This window comes from Candoia aspera, chromosome 3 (genome assembly GCF_035149785.1).
Source record: "Candoia aspera isolate rCanAsp1 chromosome 3, rCanAsp1.hap2, whole genome shotgun sequence".
Taxonomy (NCBI): Eukaryota; Metazoa; Chordata; class Lepidosauria; order Squamata; family Boidae; genus Candoia; species Candoia aspera.
In genome coordinates this window covers 87,210,895-87,227,790 of record NC_086155.1, presented here as the reverse complement: position 1 = coordinate 87,227,790, position 16,896 = coordinate 87,210,895, and the positions used below count along the sequence as shown (strand labels likewise).

The 16,896-nt window shown below is 42.8% G+C and overlaps 1 long non-coding RNA gene across 1 annotated transcript in view; it reads left to right on the top strand.

Annotated features, from left to right (window-relative positions):
• LOC134493616 (uncharacterized) overlaps window positions 1-16,630 on the top strand; it is a 79,945-nt gene extending 63,315 nt beyond the window's left edge. Inside the window, exons 2-3 of the long non-coding RNA XR_010067589.1 lie at window positions 11,078-11,153; window positions 16,556-16,630. This is a non-coding gene — a long non-coding RNA (uncharacterized LOC134493616). The remainder of the gene's footprint in view (window positions 1-11,077; window positions 11,154-16,555) is intronic.
• Window positions 16,631-16,896: the final 266 nt, after the last annotated feature.

Here is a 16,896-nt window from a genome sequence, read left to right as displayed (position 1 = left end):
CAGGGACGTCGAAGACGTCTTGGAAGCCGGGGTACCCGCTGTCCCCGAATGTGACCGTGGCCGATGAGAGAGGGTCGGAGGACTCTGCAACCCCCGTGAAAGCACAAGGGTGGGACGCCAGGTTGCAATCCCTAGAGGCAATGGTGCTGAAAATATCATTGGCTTTGTGGGACCCAATTGGGGAGAGAAGGGAGCACCACTCCCTACAGTCGTCCCCCTCTCCTCCCCCCTCCCCGGGTGCGAGGATGAAAGGTCGGAGGAGATATCGGGCGGGTTCACCAACTAGCAGCCCCAGACGATCGCCCCCACGGCATTCGGACGACCGAGGAAGGAGAATGGAAAGGGGGGAGAAGAGACATCCCAAAGTCAGGATTTCGGATTTCCCCCCCCCCCCCCAGATGAAAGATCGATGGGTGCTAAACGAAAGGCTGGGCAGAAGGAGAGGAAGAAGAGCCTGCTAGCCGCTAGATACAGGGACTTTATGGTCAAATTTGATGGGGACCCCATGAAGTTGTCATTTTTCCTGACAAATGCGAAGAGCTATATGGAGGAATTTGGGACCCTGTTTCCTTCGGAGAGGGCTAAGATAAATGCGGTGGCCACCAAACTAGAGGGCAGGGCAGCTGATTGGTTTGTACAATTGACTGAAATGGAGGCCCTAGAATTGACCGACTTCGAGGACTTCTTGTGGGCGCTCAAGTTACATTTTGCTGACCCGTTAGCAAAAGAAAAAGCCAAAGTGGCCCTGAGGGAGTTGATCCAGGGATCAAGGTCGGTGGCAGACTACGCCCTAGAGTTCCAAGCTTTAGCTGCCAAGGTGGATGATTGGTCGCAGACGACCCTGATAGAAATGTTCAAGGATGGTCTGCGACCCGAATTGTTGAGGTGGTCCTTGGGGAGAGCAGACCCAATCAGTCTATATGATTGGATACAGCTAGCAGGGAACGTGGAGCAGGCCCACGCAAAGTTTGCTCAAAGCAAGAGGGGTCCCAAGCAAATGGCCATGATGAGAGCTGCCAAACCCATGGGCACTGCAGCCAGAACAGGAAGAATGGTGTGGCAGGAGGAGAGGGAAAGCCGCTACGTGAAAGGGCAGTGCCTCCGGTGTGGGAAGGAGGGCCACCAAGCGGCGGCATGCCCGAAAAGGAAACCTGAGGAGCACCAGGGGAGATTGTTGGGGAAGTCGCCCACCTTGCCCAGGAAAATGAAAGCGGCTGTGGCTGAGGGCGAGGAAGAAGGAGTCCCATATTTCGGAGAGGAGGGGGAGCCTGATTTGCTCCCGCCGGCGGGAAACACCAGCCACCTGTTCTAAAGGGCGCCGCTGGGCAGGTGGAAGAGGGCACGACTACCCCTCGGTGAGTAGAAACTTTCCTACGTTGTCAGTGAAAGTTAAGCTGGGCTCCCGCACACGAACTGTCGAAGCATGGGTGTTGGTTGATTCGGGGTGTTCCCGCTGCTTGATGCACCCGGACGTGGTGGATGCGTTGGAATTACCCACGTTCTCCCTAAAACACCCTATGATTTTTACCCAGTTGGATGGTTCTACGGCGGGGGGGAAGCCAGTCACCCATTTTACGGGTATGGTGGCACTGCAGATGGGTAGCCACCGGGAAGGGCTGCCGTTTGTCGTGGTGCCTGTGGGAGGGCCGTTGGTCATTCTGGGGATGCCCTGGTTGGTCCAACAAAACCCACACATAAACTGGGTGCACCGGACTTTGACATTTGGGGATGGGTTCTACCAAATCCCTATAGAAGAAGACGCCCCACAGGATGCAGTGGGGAGGGCGGTGGCAGCGACCCCGCATCTTGCGGCCGCCCCCCTGGAGGGCCTGCCGGAGCAGTACCAGAGTTTTGCAGATGTGTTTGGAGAAAAAGAGGTGGACCAACTCCCTCCTCACTGGAGAACTGACTGTGCCATAGAGTTGGCCCCTAATGCGCAGCTGCCCAAACCTAACATCTATGCCATGACGCAAAAGGAGCTGGCAGCGCTACATGAGTTTGTGGACAAGAATCTAGCTAGGGGTTTTATTGAGCCAGCTAATTTGCCGGTGGGCGCCCCTGTCTTGTTTCGAGCAAAGAAGGATGGGACTTTGAGACTGTGTACAGATTACCGCGGGCTCAATGCGGTATCGGTCCTAAACAAATACCCTCTGCCCCTCCTAAAAGACATGCTAGCACATCTGTCTAAAGGGAAAATCTTCTCTAAACTGGACTTGCGGGAGGCATACTTCCATATCCGTATACGGGAGGGGGATGAATGGAAGACGGCTTTCAATTGCCCGCTGGGCTCCTTCCAGTACAAGGTTCTGCCGTTTGGGTTGGCAGGGGCACCTGAGGTGTTTATGCAGCTGATCAATGAGGTGTTACATGATCATTTGTTTAAGGGAGTTTTGGTGTATTTGGATGATGTGTTGATTTACACTGAAACGATGGAAGAGCATGAGCGTTTGGTGAAACAGGTGCTTAGCAAACTAAGAAAAGCAGAGTTGTATGCCAAGCTCTCCAAATGTGAATTTCACAAAAAACAGCTGGACTATCTGGGGTACAGAATTTCAGATGCTGGGGTTGAAATGGACCCTGCCAAGGTACAAGCTATTGTGGACTGGGAGCGCCCGCGCACGCACAGGCAGCTCCAAAGTTTCCTTGGATTTTGTAACTATTATCGCCCATTCATCCAGGGGTTTGCTGAGATTGCATTGCCTCTAACCGATTTACTAAAACAAGGGGCGGGGCGATACATGCAGGGTGAAAAACCCGGGGGCTGTGCTCAATTGGACGCCTCAGTGCCAGTCGGCGTTTGACAAACTTAAGGGGCTGTTCATTGCTGAGCCTATCCTGCAACATCCTGATCCCGATAAACCCTTTGTGGTTCAGGTGGATGCTTCTGATTTTTCCATTGGGGCTCTCTTGATGCAAGCAGATGCTGCCGGCTGCCTCAAGCCTTGTGCGTATTTATCCCGAAAGTTTTCTGAAACAGAAAGACGGTGGCATGTCTGGGAGAAAGAGGCTTTTGCGGTGAAAGCGGCTTTAGACACTTGGCGCCACCTTTTAGAGGGGGCTAAATGTCCATTTGAAGTGTGGACTGACCATAAGAATTTGGAAGCCCTTAGCACGCCTCGTAAGCTCAGCCCTAAGCATGTTCGTTGGGCTCAGTTCTTCAGCTGTTTTGATTTCCAGTTAAAGTTCATCCCAGGGAGGAAAAACTTCCTGGCCGATGCACTTTCCTGCTTGCCTCAGGATTCAGCCCAGGCACCTGACGTCGTCGGGACACTTTGGACAGAGCCCCAGTTGGGGATGCAGGCTGTCACGTGCAGCCAAGCCCGGGGCCAGTTGCCCTCGGCGTCAGTTTCACCGGCTGCTAGAGCGCCGGCTGTTCCCTCCCAATTGCAACAAAAGTTTCTCTCTGAGCTGAAATCTGACACCTGGCTGCAAGTGAATAGAGACAAGGTTACTTTTGACAAAGGCTTCGCTTGGAGGCAGAATCGCCTCTATGTGCCTGACAGTTTGCGAAAGGAAATTTTAAGGGGGTCTCATGATGATAAGCGGGCAGGTCATTTTGGATTTGTAAAAATCCTACACCTGGTCCGCAGGCAATTTTGGTGGCCCTCCCTAAGACACGATGTCAAAGACTATGTCGCTTCTTGTCCAGTGTGTGCCATGTCAAAATGGAAGGGGGGCAAACCACAGGGTTTGCTGCAATCTGTCGCCAGTCCCTGCCGCCCTTGGGAGGAGGTCTCCATGGATTTTATCGTTGATTTGCCTCCCAGCCAGAGGAAAACTGTGATTTGGGTAGTGAAAGATTACTTTTCTAAGCAAGCCCATTTTATTCCATGTGCCTCCATTCCGTCTGCGCAGCAATTAGCCCGCCATTTCCTAATCCACATCTACAGGATCCACAGGAGCCCCTCCCGTTTGGTCACGGATCGCGGGACACAATTTACTTCCCATTTCTGGAGGGCATTTTTAAAACTGGTGGGCACTAAACAAGCCTTATCCACTGCGTGGCATCCTGAGACTGACGGGGCCACGGAGGCTCTTAATGCCACCCTTGAGCAGTTTCTCTGCTCATTTGTGAACTATCAACAAGACAATTGGGTTGATCTCCTCCCCTCTGCTGAAGTGGCGTACAACAACTCCGTTCATCAGTCCACAGGACGCACATCTTTCAGTACTGTATTCGGTAGAGACTTTGTACCCATTCCTGATCTCCCTCAACCCACCGTTCCACCTTCATCTCCTTCGGATTGGGCTGCGCACTTGGCAGATTCCTGGCCAGTCATCCAGCAAGCATTGGCTGACGCCCAATCGGCTTATAAGCTCCATGCTGATAAGAAACGTGCGCCTCAGCTTCCTTTTAAGGTGGGGGATAAAGTTTACCTATCTACCAAGTACATCAAATCTTCTCAACCTTCCAAGAAGTTGGCGCCTAAATTTGTTGGTCCCTTTCCTATTGTCACTGTTGTGAATCCTGTCACATTTAAATTGGACCTGCCACACCATCTTAGACGTTTACACCGTTTTTCATTGCAGCCTGCTCAAATCCGTCACCCACTCCGATCGCTGGCACCAACAGCCCGCTCCTCCTGCGCCAATCATGATTGTCGGGCAGCAGCACTTCGAAGTGAAAGAGGTCCTGGATTCTCGCCAACTGCGTGGCACACTACAGTACCTCATTCGATGGAAGCATTTCTCCCACCCAGAGTGGGTGGCTGCCCACGCTCTCCCCTTTTAGTTGCACGTTTTCATTCTGCTTATCCTACGAAACCTGCGCCTTAGTATTCTTTGGGGGGGCGGTATGTCATGTTCACTGTTTCAATGTGCATGGTACATCGTAACACTTCACATGTCATTTGCTACTCCCGTATTTGATTTGTGACACTTCACGTGTCAGCTGTTAATTGCGTGTTTGATTTGCAGGGAAGGGAGGCTTCCATACCCCAGACTGTTATCTCTGGGCTGAGGGAATGGAATGTGTTTGGGTTTTCTCAAATGCTCAAGGTTGCTTTCCCAGGGATGGTGAAGACAGTTACTGGCACCTGGGGGGCGGGGGGGTTAGAACGGCTGGGTGGGGGGAGGTCTTACGTTTTGAGCCGAGGGTTCTTAATTTGTATTTGGCGCGCTTTTGCTCATTCTCAGCTTTCTCTGTACTTGCATACTAATCCTTCAATAAACCAGATTTCATAAAGTCTACTTGTGAGCCTGGTTTTGTTAGGTTAGGCAACCATTACACCACCACTGATGAGATGGGCCTTGGTTTCAGCTTGAGATCCAAAGTTTCCACATCAGAGTTAGGAATAATGGTGTCAGCACCTGATCATTCGAGCATTCACACAATCACAGTCAGGAGGCTGGGATTCCTTTAACTGTTTTAATGAAGCGTAATGAACAGTACAGAAGGCAAGCTGCCAATAAAGATTTCCGGCTCAAACCTAACTTAAAAACTACATTCCCTTAGTTAGTCCCCTTTCCCATGAAACCATGTCACTCCCTCTCCCATCCAGATGGTATTTCTGGCATATCTCAACCCCGTGTCCTTGATGTGCTCCATAGACATAATAAACCACTTCACACTCCAACTTCACACCCCCTCCCATCTGGCAACATGGGAGAAGGAAATGATGGGAGATGCTCCGATAAGGGTTTCTGTGAAACCTTTGATCAGGGAATCTGACAAATGGAGGCTGTGTCTATTCTTTCTCTTCTGGTGTTTGGATTAATTTCCTCAATTTCTGAAATTCATTGGTTTACTTATCTTCCAAGAAAGTTGATGAATTCTGGACCCAGAAAGATTATCTTAGTGGAAAGCTTTCCCCACTTTGCTGGGCTATTTCCTCCTAAGTAATTCAGTCTTCAGAAGGGAGCTGATTACCTTTTTGCTAGTTTCTGGTATAATGACAGAAGAAAACCAGTGATCCACAGTTGAGGAAGATAGGGACGAAGAAGGAAAAGAGATTAATGTATGTGAATATACTATAATACATGTGCAAATGGAAGTATGTAACTGTATAGCCTCCAACCCCAGCTGGCAACTTGTGTTGCATCATTCATGATTTACATCTAAGATGCTTCATAGTAAAGATGAAGGAATTTCATAAGGAATCCAAATAGCATTGTCCTGTACTTGTCAAAACAGGCACACATACAAAGGGGGTGAAGCTTTGATTGCACGGTCATAGGTACTATCTTGACTTTTTAAAACGTCCCTACAGATACCCTTAGTCCCCAATATATATTTAAGACTGTAAAGCACACAGTATTGCTTTACAATCTACTCAGCTACTGAGCTTTGCATTTTCAGTAAGATGTTTTGGCTTTGTGTTTTCAAGTATCTTGACCATCCCTTTAGAAACTGTTACATGAATCAAGCATGATCTTGAAAAGTAACAAGCTAGTAGCAGTAATCTTTTACCATAGCACAATCAGAAATATTTTTAGTAGCAACTAGTTTATTTATAACTCTGACCACAGCCTTGGCTAATAATGTCTTGGAGTATGAGTCTACTTTCAATTCACAGAAAAGGCTGACTGATGGAAATGTACACATCTGGAGGACATCATATTTTATCCCAGCGAAACCATCCCCTCCATGTGTGTATATACACACATCCTAAGGGGAACATATTTTCCTGAGAATGTTCTCTTCAGAGGATACTCCCCTCTGTTGCTGCATAGAAGTCTGATGGACGATTCATTCACTGAAGTCTCCCTCAAGGGTGTGAATCATTCTCTTAAAATGTGAATGTCAGCCTGCCTACTGAACTACTTAGTAGCCTTCTCTTGCATAATCCAACTGAATGCCAGTTCACAAATCGGTTTGCTTTTTATAATTTTTAAAAAGTTCAATTAGCATTATTAAATTAATACACACCTCTAAATACGAAGTCCAACATTACTTTAAATGCAGTTGAATATTAAATTTTATTAAACATAAAAACAATAAAATTAAAAAGGAACAATACCAATAATTACTAAAGACAGAACAATGGCTAATAATAATGTTTTGAGTTGCAAAAAATTCTACGGGGTCCAATGCTTTTTATCTACTTATTTTATTCCATACTATGTAAATTTATTCAATGTTGGTTTTAAAAGTTTAATGTCCCTCTCTCATTCCTTATTTGTGGGTCATCCTGGCCATTTTATATTGAAACACATAAATATATAAACTCCCACAAATTCTCATACTTTAAGTATTAGTATAGCTGTGTAAAATGTTTGGAAGTAGGCCAGAGCAAGAAATCATTATCCTCCCTGCCACAACCCACCTTAAACAAGTCAGTTGTTTTCCATGAAATATTAGCAGTTTTGATATTAATGGCTTTATGGGAGAGCAAAGAAGAACATATTTAAATTCTAAAATGTGTATGTGACCATTAATTTCAAATAATGTGCAATCATGAAAGGTGGATCAGGAGGTCAGAGCCCAGCTGCCAACCTCCACATGCAGGTTATATTTAGTCTAGAGATCACAGAGAAATGCGAGGAACTGTCTCCAGTTGTGTTTTCCATGCATCATAAGTTCTCCCTGATTGCAATGGGAAAAGAGCCTTTTTTCAGGAATTCTACCTTCCACTTGCAGGGTCTGTAGATCTGATAAGGATCAGATTTAGGAGACAAAGAGATGCTGCAGGTAAAGAGTTGGCACCAATCAATCTCCTGAGTTGTGCTGCCAAATACCTTCCATTGGATGAGTGTCTGCAATAGATACAACCAAGAGTGCAAACTGGATAGATAAGGTTTCATAGATATAACTAGCTGATAAATGTATATGGTCAGTTCAGAACATGTGCTGTGGTCTCATCTGAATTCTCTGAGTTAGAAGCTGAAGAGACAAATCAGACAGACTGTCAACCTGAAGAGCCAGCGAGTCGTCCGACACCTACAGCAGCATCAAGCGACAATAAGCCTGAGCAGGTGAGACCTGAGTCAGTTGACTGGGGTCAGATTCTGGCAGGCACATAGTTGGGCTGAAAAAGGGCAATCAGTGTATTTCCTTGAAGCAGACAGCAACGTCTCTAATCAAGGCAAGCCAGCATATGGGGTTATAGAAGAGCAGCTTCCAGGCCCCTGCACCCCTGTTGAAAAAACAAAAACAAAAAACTCTTTGACTTATGGGTCTGCATTCTTATCACTCTTGCTTCTTTCCTATATTCAGACCAGTTCATGGCATTTCCTGGTGCTCAACACTGGACTATTACAGACAACTCTTGAGATCACTAACTGTTCAAGACAAGTTGTGATCTCTGTAAACTTCTAAGGCTTAATTGCTCTCTGGTAATTACTCACCCAATTCCTGACTAATATCAGGAAGTTTGGCATGGTAATAAAATCTTTCAAACATGTATTTGTCTGGCTGTTTTGTCTCAGCTGGCACAGGATAATATGCCACATGGAATCGGTGGGTATTTCCTCACGTTCTCCACCCTGACGCACATTGTTTGAGTCATACTTGCTCTCAGAACCCTAATAGGTTCAAAAGAACTTAATTGCTTGTTGCTGAAGATTAAGCAAGTCCCTCAGAAATATGATTTTCCCCACTCACACTTCTATCAATGCTGCTAGAAGCTGAGCAGGATAACGGGACTACTGGATCTGCTGCACACTAGCACCGCTTTCTTCTGATTGTGCTGGTCAAATATTAGTGCTGCTCCCCTTCTGTCTTGATTGCCTGGGCATCTTTCCATTCAGGAGCTGCATATGTACTTCAATCATCATTACAAACTTGAGAGAGAACAGCTACATTAAGGCAAAGTGGCAGGAAGCAACATAATGTTTTATATGGACCTGGACTGCTTGCTTCCTTTCCTAAAGTGGCCAATAAAAGATGTATATAGGTTTGGGAAAGCTATCAGGAGAATACATGTGGACCAAGTAGGACAGGATTGATTCTGTTTATGCTTTATCTGGCTGTATCATTCACTGATGTGCTAGATGTCTACACCTGAATAATCCCTTTTGTAAGGATGTCACTTCTCACTTCCATTTTTGTCTTTCCATATGAGTCAGATGACATAATATGGTTCATGTTCTGATAGACTTGAATCTTCTGCCTTGCTTCCCAGATCATGGTTTCCTTGTATATTTGACTGCTGTATCTGTTTTGATTTTTAAATAATTGTGTGGGATTGTATATAAGACTTACTTTGCAGATGGTTTTGAATCACTCAATTGCACAATCTATCATTATGAGTTTGGCTTCAGTTTCAAACCACCAAACATTTTATACCAAGCAGCAGCTACAGTTATAGGAACAGTTCCCCACATTAGTATTCTGTCTTCTGTGGGAAATGATCTTTTGTGGGAAGCAGCAGATGAAGTGCATCAGTTTTGAGTATGAAGATATGCTAGACAGTTTAAAAAAGGATCTAGGATTAGTTTTTACTGTATGATTCTGCTGATATTAGAAACCAACATTTACCATGTTGCATATGGCAAGTAAGTCAAGTATAGGGTCGGCAAGCTCATGCTATTACCTTGATTCTTTAGAAACATCTAAAGAACTGCAAATGCTTTGAGCTTTGCCAGTTGCTTTACATCTCTGACTATATGTTGTGTGTTGATGTGTTGCAACTACGGGAATGGATGATTGTACCTCTTATCTTTGTTGGCTTATGGAGACATTCTCAAGTTCCTGATCTCAAAGTAGAAAACAAATTCTTTTTGTTTAAAATTGTCCTTATTCATTTATTAATTTTATTATATAGAATATATATATATATATATATATATATATATATATATATATATATATATATATATATATATAATCTATATATAGATAGATTCTCCAAAAGAAAGGTCTAAAGCAGCTCACAGCAGAAATAAGGTTATTTTAAAAGAAATGAAACATTAGAACTAGCGCAGACAAATAGTAACAGAAAGGATAAACCATTCAAAGCAAAGGTAAATTAAAAGACCTGGGAAGATGGGAGACCTTTGCCTGATACCAGAAAGATATCTAGGTGGGCTCCAAATTAGCATATGTCTGGAAGTATTCCACAGCCTGGGCTCCAGCACTATTCTTCTTCTTCTTCTTTATTTAATTTTATTTTCTATCCCACCTTTATTATTTTTATAAATAACTCAAGGTGGCGAACATACCTAATACTCCTCCCTCCTCCTATTTTCCCCATAACAACAACCCTGTGAGGTGAGTTGGGCTGAGAGAGAGTGACTGGCCCAAGGTCACCCAGCCGGCTTTCATGCCTAAGGCAGGATTAGAACTCACAGCCTCCTGGTTTCTAGCCCAGCACCTTAACCACTAGACCAAACTGGCTCTCTTTCCTTCTATCATAACATCCTACTGCTTAGCAGAGATTCTCCAGCTTCCAGAGAAGATTGCTGGATCTAAATAAGTAAATGGGAAGAAAAATGATAATGCAGCTATCCAGCCCCTAATTATGATGACCAAATTATTACCCTGAAGTGACCTAGAAATATGCGGACAGGCTGTGAGTGTGGTGAAGTCAGATCTTCTATTCTTAAATAGAGTATTTCTACCTTATTTCTGAATTATTTTCATGTCCAGAACATCAGTAGAATTATCCTTTGGTTTGTTCTTAGACAATGCCTTGGCAGAACCTTAGACTCAAAGGAATGTGAATAGTTGAGATATTTATATTGCATGTTTATGGAAACTAATCTTTCTTCAGTTCTGAATGGTGCACAATTGGGTCTACACAGTAAAAACAAGAATAGGTTAGGTATGTAAGAAGGAAATGGGGGAAACCTGCAACTTTCAGGTGGGACTCACAGAACTACAAATCGGCAGCATTTTCTGGGAGTCACTACCTGCCTATTAGATGTGAAAGCGTGGATCTGGCTACCTCACTGGAATGTTCAAGCTCTGCTTTTGCCTGCTATCAATTATTTGTAAATAAGCTAACATATTACAAAATACCTTAAATCTCGGTGCCTGAGATCTAAAAGAACAGCCAACCCTCCATATATGCCACACAGTTGAACTTCTTTACTGTTTCAGGAAGTGGGATGGGTCTTAAAATACTTCTGGTTTCACTATTTAAATGAGAATGCATGCTTTTTTTCCAGGCTTTGCCCATGCAGGGAATGTTTGCAGGCTTTTCCTTAAATTGGTGAGAAAAATTGAATGCAGTGAGATCTTCTGGTATTTAAACATCAGGAATCATTTAGAAGTTTGTCTGCTTACTCATTCCGTCAAATGAATATGTAATTTTTCTTGTGACTGTTCTGTGAACAGATTCTTCTGCTCTGTGGCCAGAGGTTTTTGCTTAAACCCATGCCCAGAACTATCCTTTCAAATTCCTTCAGATTCTTAAAAAAGAAGAAAACGAAGTATGTATTCATCCTACCAATGCATATGTTTATCTAAACACTGATGTTGTTATTGTAATTATAGAACTAAAGTATTTCTGAATGGACTAGATATTTAGCACTGATAACAGTATAACTGTACTCAAGGGGATTAAATATTCACATAATGAAGACAGGCAACTCAGAGAAACTTTTCATAATTAGAAAACTCATTCTGCGGAAGGGTCAAGAGTATTGCCAGCGGGTGAAGACAGTTACTCATCTAAATTTAGGAAAGGATGGTGGTTGTGTTGAAGCACTTAAAGTCAGTTATACTCCAATACATCCAGGGGTTTAAATTATATAAACCATGTTATTCGTTTTGGATTAAGGATATTCTAGATCAGTACCCAGCTTACTCCTCAGCCAAGCAATCCTTGAGAAAATGAGATGATAACATAATTCTACTGTACCTGTTTCAGTGGCCAAACATTCTTTGGGTACCACCTTATTAACGGATCTCATAGTAGCATAACTTTTCATAGGGAAAGTTGACAAGGTAGCAAGAAGTTGAATATACAACTCCCCCTCCCCCACTGCTCTGCCTCCCCCATCTATCTCAATCCACTGATACCTGGTCCCCCAGGGCTCAAATAGAAATCTTTCACAATGTGCCAGCTACTGAGATCCAAATGTCTGGTGCATATACACTATTCCATGTGGTGGCCCATCCCATAAGTCTAGGATTTCTTTGTGCGAAGGAAGATATGGAGTGCTTTAAAAAGTAAGCTCCTAAAGGCAACCTGAGCTGGTGCTTCCTTTGACAAGACCACAGTTGGATAGAGTCGCTCTCTGAGTGAGATGAGCGGGGAATAAATTTGATATGTAAATAAATAAATATATAAAATCTTGTTAGAGCCATGGTGGTTAACAGTTGCACTTGGGAGACCCAGGTTCAAGTCTACCCTGTGGCATGAAAATTTTGGACCAGTCACTCTCTCTTGGCCTAATCTACCTCACAGGATTGTTGATGGGAGGACAAAATGAAGGGAGATCCCTTGAAAACTGCCTTTAGTTCCTGGAGAAAAGATGAAATACAACTTAGGTATTTATCACTTCCTCTGGGCCTCTTTAAGGCCCTGGAACTTTAAGGCACAACGGTACCATTGTGAATAAAGAAATGGATGATTAATGTGGGATTGAAGCTAGCTCAAAGTACTCTATTCAGCTACACTAATGGTTGGAAGCAGAATCATAAAAAACTTGTTGAATTTTTGATGAGTCTTAATTCTGGATCTGGTTTAACTACTAATGAAGTGCTTGTTCATGTCCACCATCTGTCCTTGAATTCTAGCCACAAATTCTCTGACTTAACACTAGCTAGTTTTATTAAGGCTGACATGTCTGTGGTTTTCATATTTTTTGGATTCTTTGCTTGGCTCCTGTGCTATCAGTATTACTCAGCCAGAATCTCAGTGCATGGGCTAACTTAATTGACTACCATATGTTTATTACCCACATTAAAAGTTCACACAGGTTTTTTGTGGTAACCACAGTACAAGGGAAGAAGTCAGTATATGAGCAATTCAGCCTACAATTTGGAAAATATTCACTTATATCTTAACAGTACTGGGGCTTCCCATAAACCACTAACACAGACTACTCTTTTATTACCAAGATTAGTCTGTTGTCTGGCAAAAGCAGATAGTAAGCATCAAATTATATTGTGATCTGGCTAAGCTGTTGTAAAGAGGATGTTTACTTGGTTCATGTTATCTGTGCTAGAAGTCACCACCTACTTGCACATATTCTGTTGAATTGTCTTTTAACCTTACCTGTCATGCAGAGCCATGTTTTCTCCTTATAAGCAAAGGTTTGGGCTGGCCCCAATGAAAAAATGCAATTTTTTCAATTAAAGAATTAGTCTAGCGAAATATCTGGAAAAACATAAATATTTTGCACTATCACAATCATTCTTGGCAGGCGTTGAGTCTGTTTAATGTAGACAAGAATGGATTTTGAAACACCTGCTGGATTATGAAGTTTGTTTTTTATGACTTTTGTTTCCTTCTAAAACATGGTGTTCTGATTTGTATAGTAACATTTGGTCTAAAAGTTTTATTTTTATTTCTGTTTACTGGGCTAAAAGGCTCATTGTTTAGCCCTCTTCAGGCACATTCAAAACAGTTTTTATTTCCATCAAGACTGTGCTGAATTTTCTCTGCAATATATATAGTCCAGTTCTTGCTCTAACTACCTTCTATTTTTTAAAAAAAATAGCTGATCCATTCTGAACATCAGCACTTTATTAGCAGAGGAACAATCATACTAAGGAGATATCAAAGGAGGTTAAATCTGTATCCTAGAAACCAGCCAATAACTAGAACTCTCCATTATTTTTATTGCCCCCTTTCGGAAATACACAATAGGTGAAGACAAGAGGAGGTAGGCAACTAATCTCATGTCCAAAGTCCTGTGGGCACAACATGAAGGTTGTCCCAGCTTACATTTATCATTGCTTTTCACTTTGCTCCAACTGTTTTTAACCTAAGGAGAAACTCTCCACTTCTGTTTACCAGATCTGTAAACCACCAGTTGCTCCCAAAAAAACATTCAAGTTCTGTTAACTGCATCAGATAGTCTTGAATGCCCTCCATACCCCTTTGGCTTGTGAAATCAATCTATTCTAAATGCCCAGGTTTGAAATTAAATTTTTAGAAGATCTAGAGTACCCTGATAGAACGGGCAGCTATTCTTCCCAAAGACAACTGCTTTATTAGATGTAACATGACTAGCTACAAATTGTTGGGCCGTCCTAAAAACCGAGAGCCAGTTTGGTGTACTGGTTAAGGGACCAGGCTAGAAACCAGGAGACCATGAGTTCTAGTCCTGCTTTAGTCACTTCCTTTCAGTCCTGGGAAGAAGGCAATAGCAAGCCACTTCCAAAAACATTGCCAAGAAAACCACAATGGAACAACAAGGACATGACAACTACAAACTGTTGGGCCATCCTAGAAACCCTACTAGCTCAGTCCTAAGGCTGACAGGAATAAGAACAGAAGGCAAAGAATTCAGCTGCTCAGTACTCAGGTTTTATGAGTTCCAAGCTTTATTCTTCCTTCTTGGCTATATTCTTTGCAGCTCTTTCCCCCTCTTTGTTCCTTATACAATATCTTACTCTCATTCTCATTTTTGCAGCAATTATCCTCTGCCATGGATATGTTTACCAGGCATCTTTTTTCAAGTTCCCCACGACTGTGGTTCCACCCATTTTCATGGCACTTCATAATATAATTCTGTTTCAGGCATCTCCCACATCTGTTTTCCTTAGCCCTACTTTCTATTCATTCTTTTGGGAAATTATTCTGTTTTCTAGTATTTTTTGCTACAGGACTCATACTTCTCTTCCTGTAACCACTCTGCTTTTAACTCTAGCTTCTTTCACTTCTTCCCTTTTTCGTACATGTCCATTTGACCCTACTAAATAATGGACTGCCCCCCAAATACAATTGGACCTTCTCAAGAACATATTTTAATACTCTTAGAGGTAGATGATTATATAATAATAATAATAATAATAATAATAATAATAATAATAAGCCAGCCCTTCGAAGACTATGCCCATGTGAATTAGGGGTGAAGAGTGCAATTGTAAGATGTAGGTTTTATACTGATTCACATGCAAAGTTATAGCAGCTACTAAAGTAAAGGTAAAGGTTTCCCTTGACGTAAAGTCCAGTCGTGTCCGACTCTAGGGGGCGGTGCTCATCTCCGTTTCTAAGCCTTGGAGCCGGCGTTGTCCCTAGGGACACTTCCGGGTCATGTGGCCAGCATGACGACTCGGAACGCCGTTACCTTCCCGCCGAAGCGGTACCTATTGATCTACTCACATTTGCATGTTTTCGAACTGCTAGGTGAGCAGGAGCTGGGACTAGCAACGGGAGCTCACCCCGCCGCGCGGTTTCGAACCGCCGACCTTCCGATCAGCAGCTCAGCGGTTTAACCCGCAGCGCCACCGCGTCCCTACTATAGCAGCTACTACTACTTTAAAAAAATGCTTACCCAACCAGACAAATGTTACACTTAGTATTTTTTGGTAAATAGAAATCCAAAGGTGCATCTGGCATTTCAGATTATCTGGGAACAATTTTTTTATTAGTTCTTCCAGGAAAGAAGTGAATTAGCAGTCTTTTTCAATCACTTTGTCATGTAATTACAACTTGATTATTACATTTCACTCTTGAGGTTATCTTCAGTCAGCTACTCCTACAGGTGTTATGGGCAAGCTGTCTTAACTCTGTGATTAAAAGGAATCTTAAATAGAGCGGCGGAAAGGCAACTCCCACAGTTGGTTTTGAACCAGTGCAAAGATAACCTCAAGAGTAAAATGTAAGGATGAAGTTGAAATTGCATGATAAAGTGATTGAAAAATGCCAGGTTTTAAGTGACACTAAATGAATACTTTTTATATATAAACTAACAACAGGAATTTGGTGCTAGAATTGTATTACACTCAGCATTACTGTCAGGATAAAACTTTAGGACAGAAATTCAGAGTCTCAGTTATGAGAATGAGTGGAATGAGCAGAAACAAGGGCATTAGTGGGGGAGATGTCAAAAAAAGTCAAGATGTCTCTGACTGTATGATCAAAGCCCTACCTCTTTTTTACGTGAGCTGTGTTTCAAGTGTGGTCAACTGGATTGTCCTGCTCATTTGGAAATAACTAAAGCAACACACATTACCATATAAAAAGAGGCTTTAGTGTTGTTTAACAGCAACACAAATGACATACTGTATGTCCCTTTCCAAACAGTCCTACTTAAAACCCTGGGTGGCTGAAGGGGTATAAAGGGTTAATTTTTCAGCCCATGCTAGACATCCCTGAAATTTTCCCCTTCATTGAAAAGAAAGAATAATTTCAGATGGGGGATTTTTTACTGGGGTGATAAACTGCCTACATACTACAGGCTTTATCTTCACTGTACATGCACATCATTAGGGGGTAACTATTTAAAGACAAGCACATTAAACATTGCATATATGATTGAATGTTGATTCCAGGTTTTCTGTCTTGCTGTGAGTAAATGAGCTACAGAATATCCTGTAGATCATCCAGCACTTGCAAGTTTTACTTAAAATACTATGTGTACTTAGAGGTTTGTTTAAGGGAGAGGGCAGGAGAAAGTTTTGAATCGAGATGAGTCAGTCCCTTCCATCCATTTCACCACCTCACTTCCATTGTTCTCTTTGTTTCCACTGAATCATTCTTTTTTCTTTTGACAGAAAGCTCCTAAAGACCTAACCAGAGGAAAAATGTAATTCAAAGAATAAAGGAATCTGAGAAGGCCACCATTCATCCACCCTCTTCTGTTTTTTTTATTTTAATTTACTTGTGTTTGGAAGAATAAACTGTCCTAGTGAGTCAAAAGCTAGCAGTCAAGCCTTCCTAAATGTGTGTGTAAACACACAGAGACAGTCATTCATTTTTTTCATTCAATGGGAACCACACTCTAAGTAAAGCTGTCAGGGAAGCACACATAGCATAAATGACAGCATTTGTTTGATTGTTTGTTTAATTTTTAACCCTTTATAATGGCATCGGAAAGTTTGAGAGCTCCTGGCAT